We start from the raw sequence: 12,931 nt of genomic DNA on the forward strand, positions 1-12,931 counted from the left end.
GTTACACAAGATGTGGATCTCAGTGGAAATCTGTTCCTCAATTTTGGAGGCCAGCAAAAAAAGGAAGAGTCATCAAATGCATACAACTCATGAGCATTAACCCGTATGTCAATTCTAACTGCAAATCCATAAGGTTTAAATTCAATTTAAAATAGCATATAAAGGCTATAAGAAACAAAATGGATGCTTTCTTGTCCTCTTGAGTTTTGTCTTTATTTTATGGCTGTACCAGATGGCTCCAACAAAACAAAGTGTTATCCATTTTCCCTGATTATTTATTGATATGAAACTACTCACATTCATAACAATTACGGTGTTAGCCCTACTGTAACAGGAAACACCTGTCTCACAATTCATTTTTGTCTTTCTGCCTCCTGATTTGCAAGACAGAGATTTTTGTCAATCTTTTCCTATGCCATGAATACCTTACTATTAAAAGTCAACAAAATCACTGAGGTTGAGCCTGGCAGAGGCTGAACTCAGAACTGACACAGCAGCTGATTGCTTTTGTAGGTGAAGTAGTACTTACCAGTGTTTTGTCTTAAGCCAGTGGGTGAATACACCTTCCAGAGAAACTATTCAATTCACTGAAAAATAATTCTTCCTCACCTTTCAATCAGAAAGCCTTAGGAAACACAGAAACACTTACAAACCTTTTTAAAAACTTAACAGCACGGTGAAATACTGAAATACTGTCTTTGCTTTCAAATACCAGAGTATTGATGTTATCTGGTGTAAAAAAACTTTTTTCCCAGAGAGATATACAGAAGATGGCAAACTGAGGAATCACATCTTGCAATAACAGTCTTTTGAATTGTGGCTTGAATAAAAACCAAAAACTTGAAATCTGCTGAGTTTCAAGTTGAAACCAAGTTGAAACCAAAACAGAAATTTGCAGGTAAAGATATGAATGGTTCAACAAAATAAGATTAAATTACAAATTTTGCATCAACTTAATGAATTTTTCCCATTTCTTTCCCCCCTGCTTTTAGCTAGTTGCATTCTATTGAGGAAAATCTCAAGTGCTATATAAAAATTAAAAGTTTCAAATGCTGGAATAAATTTTAATAGCATATATTTTGAGAAATAAAACATGTCTTTTGACAAATGTCTACAAATATTTGGTGTTTTATTTTCTGGGCCACTTTGGATAAATTTGAGTTCATTGAAAGATATTGTCCTACCTAAAAAGGCAATTTTCCCACAATTCTTGTAATTTTTCTCTAAAAATAAAGTTTCTAACTCTATTTCACTGTTCTAATACTTATTCTGTATTTGAGCTGCTGAACTGCAACAGCAGAAACACAAGGGTTTGAAAAAAAGAATAAAAAGAACATTAAGGTTTCAGATACAAGAATCAGCTGACAGTTTCAAGCAGAACACATGAAATGCTTAGCTGAGTTATTACAGCAAGAGAATTCAGATCTGTAGACATTTTCACAGTTTTGGAATGATAAATATAATTTTAAAGATGAATGGTTTAGAGCTGGTACTTTCACTATCCCACTGTGTCATTACTTTTTTTTTTTTGTCCTACTTTTCTCAGGTATTTTACAGGAGCTTAGTTTTTCTCTTCAAAACTCCTAATTTGTTTGCCTCTGTGTTATCCAGAATGCTGGTAAGAAATGTTTCCTGAACACACTTCTGAGATACAAACTACCAAGAATTTCATACTGAATGAAAACACAGTAAGATTTTTCCATGCTCTGATATATTTAGGACATAAGAATCTTTCTGTAAAATCTGGGATAAATCTCTCCCAGAGTTTGAAAATGGCCTTTCATGGAGACATAGGAAACATGAATAAGAAAGTGGGCAGGGGTGAGCTGTCTTTGGTATGCTTGCCAGCTTTCAGAAAGGCCCTCCAACATCTTGATGCCTCTCTCACACAGACTACAACACACTTGCACTTCTCTAGTTTTCATAGTATCTGCAAAGACTGAAATTTTCACAATTTCAGTATTGTAGATAACATCAAAACTGTCCAGAAAGAAAATATTTGGGTTATGGATTTTGTTTTTCTGGAAGAGTAGCCTTTCAAATGAGTGGTAAAGCTCTTAAGTAACAGAAGATTCAATGGTATGGGTTTTTTCATAAGGGCTGGCTGCAATTCTATTTGTAACCTTTTTATGTATTTCTTTTAAACTTTCTCACAGTGATGTGCTGAAGCAGAGTAGGAGTTAGGTTTTAGTCCGAAAGTTGATGTATGAATAAATAGCGGAATGAATTCTGTTCAGTGCTGCATTCTCTAAGGATTTCTCATGTGTTTTGAAAGCTCCAGGTTATTATACTGCAAAGCTCTACTCACTCCCTTCTGGCAATACATGCCTTTATGACCTTCAGGGAGAATGTCCTTGCACCATGAGGCCCCAGAGTGGCTGATGAGAGCAGAGACAGGACGTGAAGGTAGTTTAGGACTGAACACATGCACTGAGAGGGAAGGGATGTGTCTCCTCGTCCCTGATCCATAGAATCCTCCAGTTCTACAAGAACCATAAATCCAGTCAAACATCTGAAGGGATTTTTCATTTTAAGTGATACTGGTTATTTACCCATATGGATGAGTAGACAGGCAGTAAATAATATTTAAGATATTGGAACAGCAGATGTACTTTTCAAGAACAACTCCCGCTGTGTGTGAAGTAGTCTTCCTTCAGCCAGTCTGCACCTGTAAAAATGGTTCAAGTGTACTCATACTGACTGAAGTCAGCTCATCACAAAAGTGAAAAGCATACTTTCTTGTGCAATATCATGATATATGATATTCAATGGCAATTCATTTTTCAGCAGTTTTCCATTGTGTAACTGATCAGCAACACAAAGTAAGAAATCAGGATGTAGATCCTGGAGAAAGTGTGATATATTAAAAACCCATAGTTCTATCAATTTTTTTTTCTGTCAAACACATTTTTATCAGTAATATAAGTAGAAGGCATATTGAAAATCAGGTTTTTCAGGCAGAAGCAGAAATGTTCCGCTAACTTTGGTGAACCCTCTGAACCTGAAAGGTGAATTCTATACAAATTATTTCAAAAGGACTGAATTACACTTTCATACCAAAACTAGAATTATTCTCAATTTCAAAAGGGATTTCTATCTCTAGGGTTCTGTGTGAACCATATTCAGCATTTGCCTTTGCTTCAAAGATGCACACACTCCTTTGAGATGTTTTACTTGACTATGATGACCTCAAATTGGTTTTATTTTGTTGAATCCTGGTTTTAGAGGAGTGGAAATTATTCCACTCCAGTTAAACAAAGCATCGTAGATTCACTCTGTAAGCACTGCTTAGGCCTCAGCAAAGCTAGATTTCAGTAAAATTTCATATAAAAATGTAGCAATGACATAGGTGATCCATTATATATATTTTTACATGTATTTTCATTATTAATTAGTTAATTTTACTTCCTTATTGTTCAGATTCATAATATATGGGCCATAAAGACCAGTCATATCCTGGGAACCTTGTGAAACTACATGGAAAGAGACACTGGCTTAGATATGTGATGTCATAGCAGTGTCACGCAACATTTATGAGTTCAGATTCAGATTATTTGTGTTCATGGTGCTAAATTCATCTTTTGAAGTACCTGGAGATCATTTCAGTTAAGCTAGTAGGCACCACTCAACATCAAGGTCAAAGGATACTTGCAGTGGCAGACCCTGTGTGAGGGTGACATCCAGCCCTCAGTTACATTTGCATTTGCAGGACAGTGCCCATTTTTTGATGGCAGAATAATCTTGTTTTTCCAGGAGCCACAGGAATGCCTAATTCATCTGGCTCACCCCATCTCCCGTTCCCCAGTTGTGGGTGACAGAAGAGGCAGAGATTTCCTTAGAATTACAAGGCTTTAAAATAAAATTGAAACACAACCCATATGTCAGGTTGTAAAAAATGCAAAGTATGCTGGATCTGTAAAAGCAGCACACCAGGCCATATGCTTCAGACAGAACAGCTTGCATACGTCTAGGCCTCTACACTGATTTCAGGAACTGAAAACAGTGGCTAGTCTACTCCACTTTTCCACTTGTTAAATTTGTTTTGCTAAAGTCAGGTTTGCATTCAAAGCTAAAAAAACAAAAAAAAAAAAATCAGTCTTTATCAAAAGCCTGAAATTGACGACTGGCTACTTATTTTCTGCACTTCTTTAATCAGTCATGCTGTAATCAAGTGAGGGGGAAAAACTGTAAGATAGCTGTTCAAAGCCAGATATTCAGTCTACACTGAGAAATAGGAACTCAGTTTTCAACACCAGGAGAGTTTGTCATGCTGGAGGTGGTGTGCTCTGTGCAAAAAATGGCATTCTACCCAGTTTTCCATCATCTCAAATACTTTCCTGTCATTTTCTACAAGACTAAGGAACATTAATTCTTCTGCTCAGACCCAATTCCCATAACATTTTCTTTCACACAGAAAACCCTATACATGAACACTGTATTAAAGGTCTGTTTCAGTCTGCATTTGCCAGGAAATTCTAAAGTCATTAACCTTCCTTATTGAGCACAATATCATGGAGGTCTAGGAACAGCAGGATGCTTCACATACAAAATCCTATAAGAGCTAAAATGTACACAATTAAGGAGGTTAATATTCAGCAATAACCTCTCTGTTTTGATGATGAAATGTCACCAGAACAGTTGAAAACTTTTTTATATATGAACAGTGCAAATGTTTGCACATTTTTGGACTTTCTGTGAAAGCAGACTTTTCAAGAAATGTGAAAATTCAGAATATATTTAACCTTGTTATAGTCAATCCTTATTGAAAAGAAAAAAAATAACTTAAATAGTCATTTTTTCACTTGTTCATTTCCCAGACACCTCATAAAACTAAGTGTTCATTTTCAGCAGTGTGCAGGCCAGCTTTTGAAATGCTATCTGAATTTTGCAGAATTGTTCCCCTCCATTAATAACTGTTAAGTTAAATTACATTTTATACAGGACAGCAGACTGGATGACATGATGGTGTTTTCCAGCTTTAAAACCTTATGAATCTGCTGTTACTGAAGTGAAATCCTAAACTGCCAACTTATGCTTGCAAACTTCATTTTATAGTATTTTTACGTATCTTTAATACGAACGGAGGCTGCTTCTTTCTGTGAAGAATAAGGCAAAAGTTGGTTTGTTGGTGTGGCACTTTTTGCTTTAACTCAAGGCTTGATCAGTTGCCCTCTTTCCAATGCAATTGTGACAGTGAAGGATTTCTCAGTGCTTGTCACAGTGTCAGCTGGGAGGTTTTCATCACTTCCAATTTACCTAGCAAACTGTTTAGAAAGTGCTCAATTATATTTTTCTGTCAAAATGAAGAGCAAAATGCTGCTCATTAGACTGTGCAATTTTAGACTGAGGTAAGCCAAAGGGTTTCTGTACAAGTCACCTGGCAGATCTGAGGGAAAACTGTCCTGTGTGGGTGGAGATGTGCAGTTGCAGGTTGGCTGGCTGAGTCAGGAAATTCCTCCAGCAGCCCTGGTGCATCTTTTCAGCTGGGTATATGATCAGTTTTTTCCTCTATAAAACCCATATGGTGCTTCCATATTGCCATGAAAGTTTGAAAGGAATTATTCAGAGTGAATCTAATCTTAACTATCAGGGAATAAGCATACCAATCACTAGACTATATCTGAAGAGGATCTCCATGTCCCCAGACTCTGCTGTGCGAGAACAGTGAGCATTAACCATTTTTTACCTATAGCGTTGAAATAAAATCATTAAACAAAGTAACAACCCATGCAGTCATGATAATCTTGTCGGGAGATTTAAGAAATTATCTTTTCTATTTGCATAGTGGTGGTCTAATAATATCTTGTTTACACAGATATCTATTTAATTAGTGGGTCTCTAGAGTTTTTGTTTTCCCTGGAAATGGACAGATACATAAAAATGTGGATTTTGGTGTTAGATAGCAAATATTAGATTTATTTTCACCTCTTAAATAAGACAAATCAGACGGTTTTAAGTTACTTTATTATTATTAATAATAACAATAATAACAACAACAACAACAATAATAATAATAATAATAATAATAATAATAATAATAATAATAATAATAATAATAATAATAATAATAATTTGCCATTCCATATTAATATCACATTGTGTATTCTAAAAGTTCTCACAGTTAAGAAACAGTCACAGTATACAGTTTACTTATGTGCCTAAATTTGCTAATGCTGTCACAGATTTGTATGACAGCATCAGGACATAGGTTTGAGCTTTATCACAGTTACTTTAGACTTGAAAAGGTAACAAATATTTCATATCCTTTTAATTTGCATTTTCTTAAAAAATGTCAATATTAAGAGATGCCTATGCTGTTTTATCACTCCAAATTACTGACATATTAGTTTTGGCATATCTTTCATGCACCATTCATTATCTTCATGAGTTCAAAAAATTGTGCTGTTTAACCATTTTTCTATGTGCCTATGCATATAGAAACATCCAATTGCCTTTTGATTTTTACCTGTGGAAGGTCTTTTTGAGAAAATAGATTAAACAAATTGTATATTCCTGTAGTTAGGCTAGAAGCAGCATTTCAACTTTGTCCACAGGATGAGGCACTCTTTGATAAAGCACCCAAGTATTTCTGTATTGTCCTAAGTACTCTGAAAACTGAGTTGGTTTTATTATGTTGTCATTACTGGTTTGTCATTCTGCTTTAATTTTGTCTCAAGTTCATATTAACAGTCTATGAAGTTTTTGGGTTTTTTCCCCAAAGGTTTTGTCTCTGGAAGGGAGATGAACTTAAATTTGGCTGTTATAAAAAAAAAAACTAAAAACACATTAGTACACAGAGCTAAGAAAGGTTCTAGAACATGAACTAAAAAGTGCACTTCAATAATGCTGAATTCGGCATATACTCCTGTTATGTCCAGGAAAAAAACTAAACTGGATATCATTTGTGTTTGCTGAACTGAACATGCCAGTTAAAATGAAGTTTAGGAGGAGTTTTGTTCTGGCTGCAGATGCTGAGTCATTTATAGCATTGGATTAAATTTGTCTAGCTGCAGTGGTTGCCATCTTCATTTCTCCATCCCTCTGCTCTGCCATAAATTTACACTCCCACAGCAGGGCTGTCTGAGCAGGCTGTGAAAGGCATGGCTGATGATGAACCATCGTAGTTTACAGACTGGTATGCTAACATAAACCACCACTAACTTTAATTTACTTTACATTAATATGCCTGGCAGGAGATAGGAAGGCAGACTGCAGGAATGGAAACTGTTTCAGCTGTCTCAAATTAATTCATTCTATATATATGAGTCAAAGTCTTTAATGTCTACAAACTATTCAGGCAGAAGCTGTTCAAAGATAATGTCCTCCTCTCTGTCTTAGATAGAGTCATGGAAAGATACAGAGAAATAAGTTAACACTTCTAAAAATATAAGGAAAGCCTTATCAAACTTTTACATATTTTTGAGAGGCAGGATCATAATATTGTAAAAAAGTTCAGAGGAAATTAATTGTTTTCTCTATCCAATTATGAAGGTATACCAAGTGTTTCTAATAGGCTTTCATACACACATTAAAAACATTGGGGTTTTAAGATTACTTTTTCTCTTTGTCTCTATTATTCAGAAGGTTCTTTAATCTCCCTTCAAATTTGATCTTATGACTGTCATCTCATTTACCATCACAAAATAAAAGTGCTGCTGGTTAACACTAAAAGTACTTGATACCAAAATAGAGTTTAAGACTAGTCAAAGGATAAATTTATTTTAGTAAATTTTTCCTGTGTATTTCCTTGTATAATGTTCAGATAGTGCCAATGTAATCCTGCAAGGCTTTTAAAACATATATTTGGGTATTCAGAACCTAAAAAGTTATGAAACCACTCAACTCATAGTCTGTCCTTTTCTCTTTTGATTCTGGACACATTGCAGGGGATTCTATAGCAGGCATTGCAACATTGTTGATTCTGGAAAAATTTGAAACGTCAGTCTACAACTGCACTAGCTGTGCAACTAATAAACATAACCAAAATCTTCTCCTTCCTCTTATTTATATTTCCATGGATTTATGCTTATATGGGACATATAGTGAAAGAGAAAGAAAAAGCAAAAAAGGTTGTGTAGTGTAAAAAAGTATTGACTGGAAATTGGGGTGGGCATTTCTAAAGAAACATTTGTATTTTGCCTATTTATGGCTTGCTTTTGGGGGTCTTGTGTCAATGGTTGTGCCAGTTTGGAATTTTTATTTGTTTGTGAAGGGCTTTCAGCAGAAGAGTAAGACACTGAAAAAATTGTCTCATGTCTGATCTTTACCAGGTTCACTCCAGGTATTGAGGAATTAGTTACCACTACACTCCTTCTCCACTACTCCTCAAAAGCAACACAACGCGAAGGTCTTTCTTTCAAAAAAGATGACCTACACTGGGATGAAATTGAAAACATTGACATCTTGTCCAAAAAGTCTAACTAAAGTAATCCTTGCTCAGAAATCTATGTTTGAAAAACTTAGTTGTAAAGCTGTTCATTTTTATTCACTGCAGTGATAGAACTCAAGTTTTGAGCTCATTGTTCAAGCCACACAGAGTTCAGTGCAAACATGGCAGAGGACTACTTTCATTTTTACCTCATCAGACCTGACGTAATATATAACTTCTGTATCTCATTCAGCTGGGAAGCTTAAGGACTAAAACTTAGCAGAGTTCTTCCACAGTCCTTACAGATTTCATGTACTAACGTATGAAGCCAGCAGGATGAGTACAGCACAAGTGGCTTTGCTGAAGCACAACAAAACTCAGCCCTGATGCATTTACCAAGAGACAGAGATTAGTCTCTAAATCAGTTCTTTACTCTTTTCCTGGTCTAACGCAGTTGACAGCAAAATTTCTTTGCAGATTATGCAAGCAGACGCTGTGCATCTGTGAAACATCTTCACCTAGTACAGAAATGGCAGGGGTACGATGTCCTGATGTTTCATTGAATGGACGTTGCAGACAAAACTGTTGCCAGGGTACACACAGTTTTAAGAGCAATGAAGAGATAAAAACAGAATCCTTAGGAAAATGTTATACACATGCAGATTGCTTGTATCCAGGGTTCGTGTGACCCAGCTCAAGACACTTGCCACTGTCATGAGATACAGCTGTTTTCAATTTAAGACAACATATGAAACAGAAAAGATGGAAGCAAAAATGATGACAAAATTTTTCTTCCCCCAAAAAAAAATTTTTTGTACTAACTTTTCATTGCATAGAAAAACAAATGATGTAAATTTATTTGCTCAATCTACTCATTTAGCCTCTAAACCAATAAACTGAAAGATAATATCGTTTACAAAGTTGGAAATACCTGTCAGAAAACAGGACTGAAATATATTTGGCTATATAAAATATTATGGTGAAAATAAAATGTTTAAAATTTATAAAACACACTCATTTAAAATTTTTATTAAAAAGCAGAAAAAAGTTCTTGCAATGTTACGTAAATAGATGTATACAGAATGCTCATCCAAATCTCAATGAAGCACCTTGAAAACTTTCTCTTTCAAATTCATTCATGAAAATAAAGGATTAAAAGAAAATGGATTAATTTAAAAAGTATGTATTGTTCATTAAAATAGGTGGTAGAAAGCAGAAAGCAGTCTACTTTTATAAAACTCTTATTTATTAATAATTATTATAATAAGGACAAATATTCAGCTGAAATACTCTGAATGGAGTGGCTAGGAGACACCAAGGATTCTCTTCTCAGAAGGATATCTTTTTGAAATATCTGACATTTTTACAACCCAGTTACTCCCCAAGAAAAAGGCCATTATGAACCTTCAAGTTCAGGTTTGCTTTAGTATAATTTATCAGTACTTTACTCATCCAAGACTGACAGCAGATTCTATCAGAAGTAAAAAAACTCCATCCAAAACTTTCTTGAGATGGTTGGGAGAATTTTAACAAGTAGTCCCAGGTGAGTTCAAGATCCTTCTCCAGGCAAATGCTGCAAAGAATTTTACCAAACAAAGCAGTAGTTCTTTCAAAATGCTGTCTCAGCTTTTTCACTCAAGATGTAGGAAATAAGGTAGACATAGCATAGAAAGGAGTAAATGGAACTCTAAAGCCTTTTTCATCCCTTCACAACAGATCAAATTTATTTTGGAAATAAAGATACTTTCCTTATTCTGGTATCCTAGAAAAACTGATTACATGGAGGCAAAACAAGAGAGAAGAGACTTGGATAGAAATCTGATTTAAAAGTCAGTGTGCTGGCACCATTATTTTCATAAAGAATCCAAAGCACAGGAGTAGACCAGCTATTCAGAAGAAATTACCTCTATTCCAGCCAAAAGCAGGACAATGTTTTGCATAAAAAGCTGTGATATCAATTTCCTTGTACTAATTTTGTCATATAATGGATATCAAAAACAATACAGCAGTCTGGGTCAGAGTCTGTACTAAACTTGTATTCCAATGGATATCACCCATTTTGATATTGTCATAGAGGAGGCTCTGTGCTGTTTGAAAGTGGTAGAAGTGCATATTCCACAAATTTCCTTGAGACTGAAGCCCTGAAATTCTGGATCTTCAGTTTTTCATTTTAAGGAGGATAAGCATAATGTTAGCTTTTTTTAATGCTACTTTGTCTGGAGAATGCTAGCTAGCCTGTTTGGCAGGCTGGCCCTTCTCAGTTATGAAATACTCAATGCAGTGCTCAATACTCCTGGCTTCCTTCACTGCCCTGTGTTGGCTTGGTAGGTTGGATGGTTCAGCCTGGATGGTTGAAATCTCCTGTGCAGAGGAGGCACAAATGAACAGCATGAGTCCTCTGGCTGCCAGGCTTCATCCTTTGCATCCTGTTGAGAAGGTGTTTGGTAACAAGCACTCACCACAACAATGCCAGTGTTTTTTCTTTTTTATAACAGCTGTGTCTTTGGCTTTATACTGGAACTCTGTGTGGTCAAAAAGATACTTACATGGAAGATAAATACCTCTTAAGCAGGGAAATCAGATTTTTTTGGTCATTTCATTTCATTATTCATTACCATTGCATGCAGTATTGTCAACACAAGTCAGTGTTATTAATTGGATTACTGTAACATTAGATACCTTCCCATGATATTCTAAGATCAATATTTTGTAATATTTGTTTTGTGAAAGTTGTTTGAAATATAAATAGATGCCTAGAACAACAGAAAAAAAAACAAATGGCTTTTGATCCCTTTCAATAGTTTAGGAGGCTGCTAGTAAGGCTGAACAGATGGTAGGTTAAAAATTGAAAGATGGAACTGTATTGGAGGGAATTAGTTGACTGTGATGTAAATTCACTAAGAAAAATCAGACAAACCTTCTTTTTTTCCTGAGGATAACATGAAACACAATGATTCAAGAAAGAAAAAAATTGAGTGTTTAAATATTTCTGTATCACCATGTTTCAGGAGAGGTGGCATTTTCCAGTTTACACATTAAAATCTTTCTTTCTCTTTTAAGACTGAGACACCTGCAGACAAGTCTTCACTGAAACAAAAATATTTCTTAAGTTATATGGCAAAACAACATCAATAAATATTTCTTAGATATCTTGTCTGATGTTATTATCAAAAATTATTTATCCAAAAAATAGGTAAGAGCTTCATGCTATCTATTTGCATGGAACCACAGATTCACACAATAATTTAGGCTAGGGGGGGGATATCAGGTTTTCTCCTTCAACCCTCAGAGCAGGTGTGAAGTAGATCAGATTTTTTAAAGTCTTTAACAGCAGTATACTTGTTCCAATTGCTGACTACTCTCATTGCATTTTTTTCCCCTGACATCTAGTTAGAATTTTTCTGTCATATATCCAGAACTTTATTAGCATAGCTTTATGTTCTTCTAAACTGAAGGAAGCAAAACTCTTGCCACAGTATTACCATTGCCACCTAGATGACCAAGTCATTTTTGTCCTGCTACTATTGGCCTTGTATTTTCACAGATGTCAGAAACATGGAGGGAAGAATTAACCTTGCATGCATTTTGAGAGGTTAATACACATGTAGAAATCATGTGAGTCTTCTCTGCTTATTATCCAATTGAGCTCAACAAGTATTTTGAAATAATACAGCATAGCTAACCCTACTCATATTACTTAGGGACAATGGGAAGGCTTTTCACTTCATTGTCTCACCGCTGCAGACAAAGCCTTGTCATTTCTGTCTGTCACGCATTTTCTTTGCCATTTTTGAAATCACACTTCAGCTTCATCTCCATCTGGGGCAGAAGTAGGAGTGCTGTAATATTGCAAGAAAAACCGCTTTTTTAGTATTTTTAGCTTGATTGGATGATAAGAGCTCTGAAAATGCTATGACATAAACTGGTCTTTTGATGGTTATAGAGAAAGTTTGCAGGTGCAATAGGCTGACCAACTGCACAGCAAAAAGCAGCTTAGGATGACAAGTACTACATTAGCACAGCTCATATGGGAAATGACATTTTTCCAACAGAGATAGATATGCCCTGCATGCTGCAGCCAAATAAGGATTCTTCAGATCTGTTCTTTGGCTCTTTGAATATGTATTCAATTTTATACATGTCATTAGCACATTTTGTGTAAAAACAGGAGAAATGGTAAATCAAATTATGCCCCAAAATACAAATGTAGATCTAGAGTTTGGCTGTGTATATGAAATTCGTAAGTTAAACTTAGACAAAATGAATGGGACAAGATTACTCAGTGTTACTATGCTGAATTAAATTGTCCTTAGATCAGGCTAATAGTAATATTAAAGTATTATTTTAATTTTATGAAGTATTAAACATCAATCCTATAATATTATCACCCATCTGAACTTTTAATAATTTGCCAGATTTATACTAAGGAACATACATTTTCTTTACCCCTCATCCCTTTCAAACGGAGGCAGTAAGCAAATTTCTGCTATTCTTTAACGTGGACATGTTATTTATCAGGAAGGTCAGGAACTGAACAATATTAACTTCAATATATAGTTGCTG

The sequence above is a fragment of the Melospiza georgiana genome, chromosome 6 (genome assembly GCF_028018845.1).
Source record: "Melospiza georgiana isolate bMelGeo1 chromosome 6, bMelGeo1.pri, whole genome shotgun sequence".
NCBI classification, from domain to species: domain Eukaryota; kingdom Metazoa; phylum Chordata; class Aves; order Passeriformes; family Passerellidae; genus Melospiza; species Melospiza georgiana.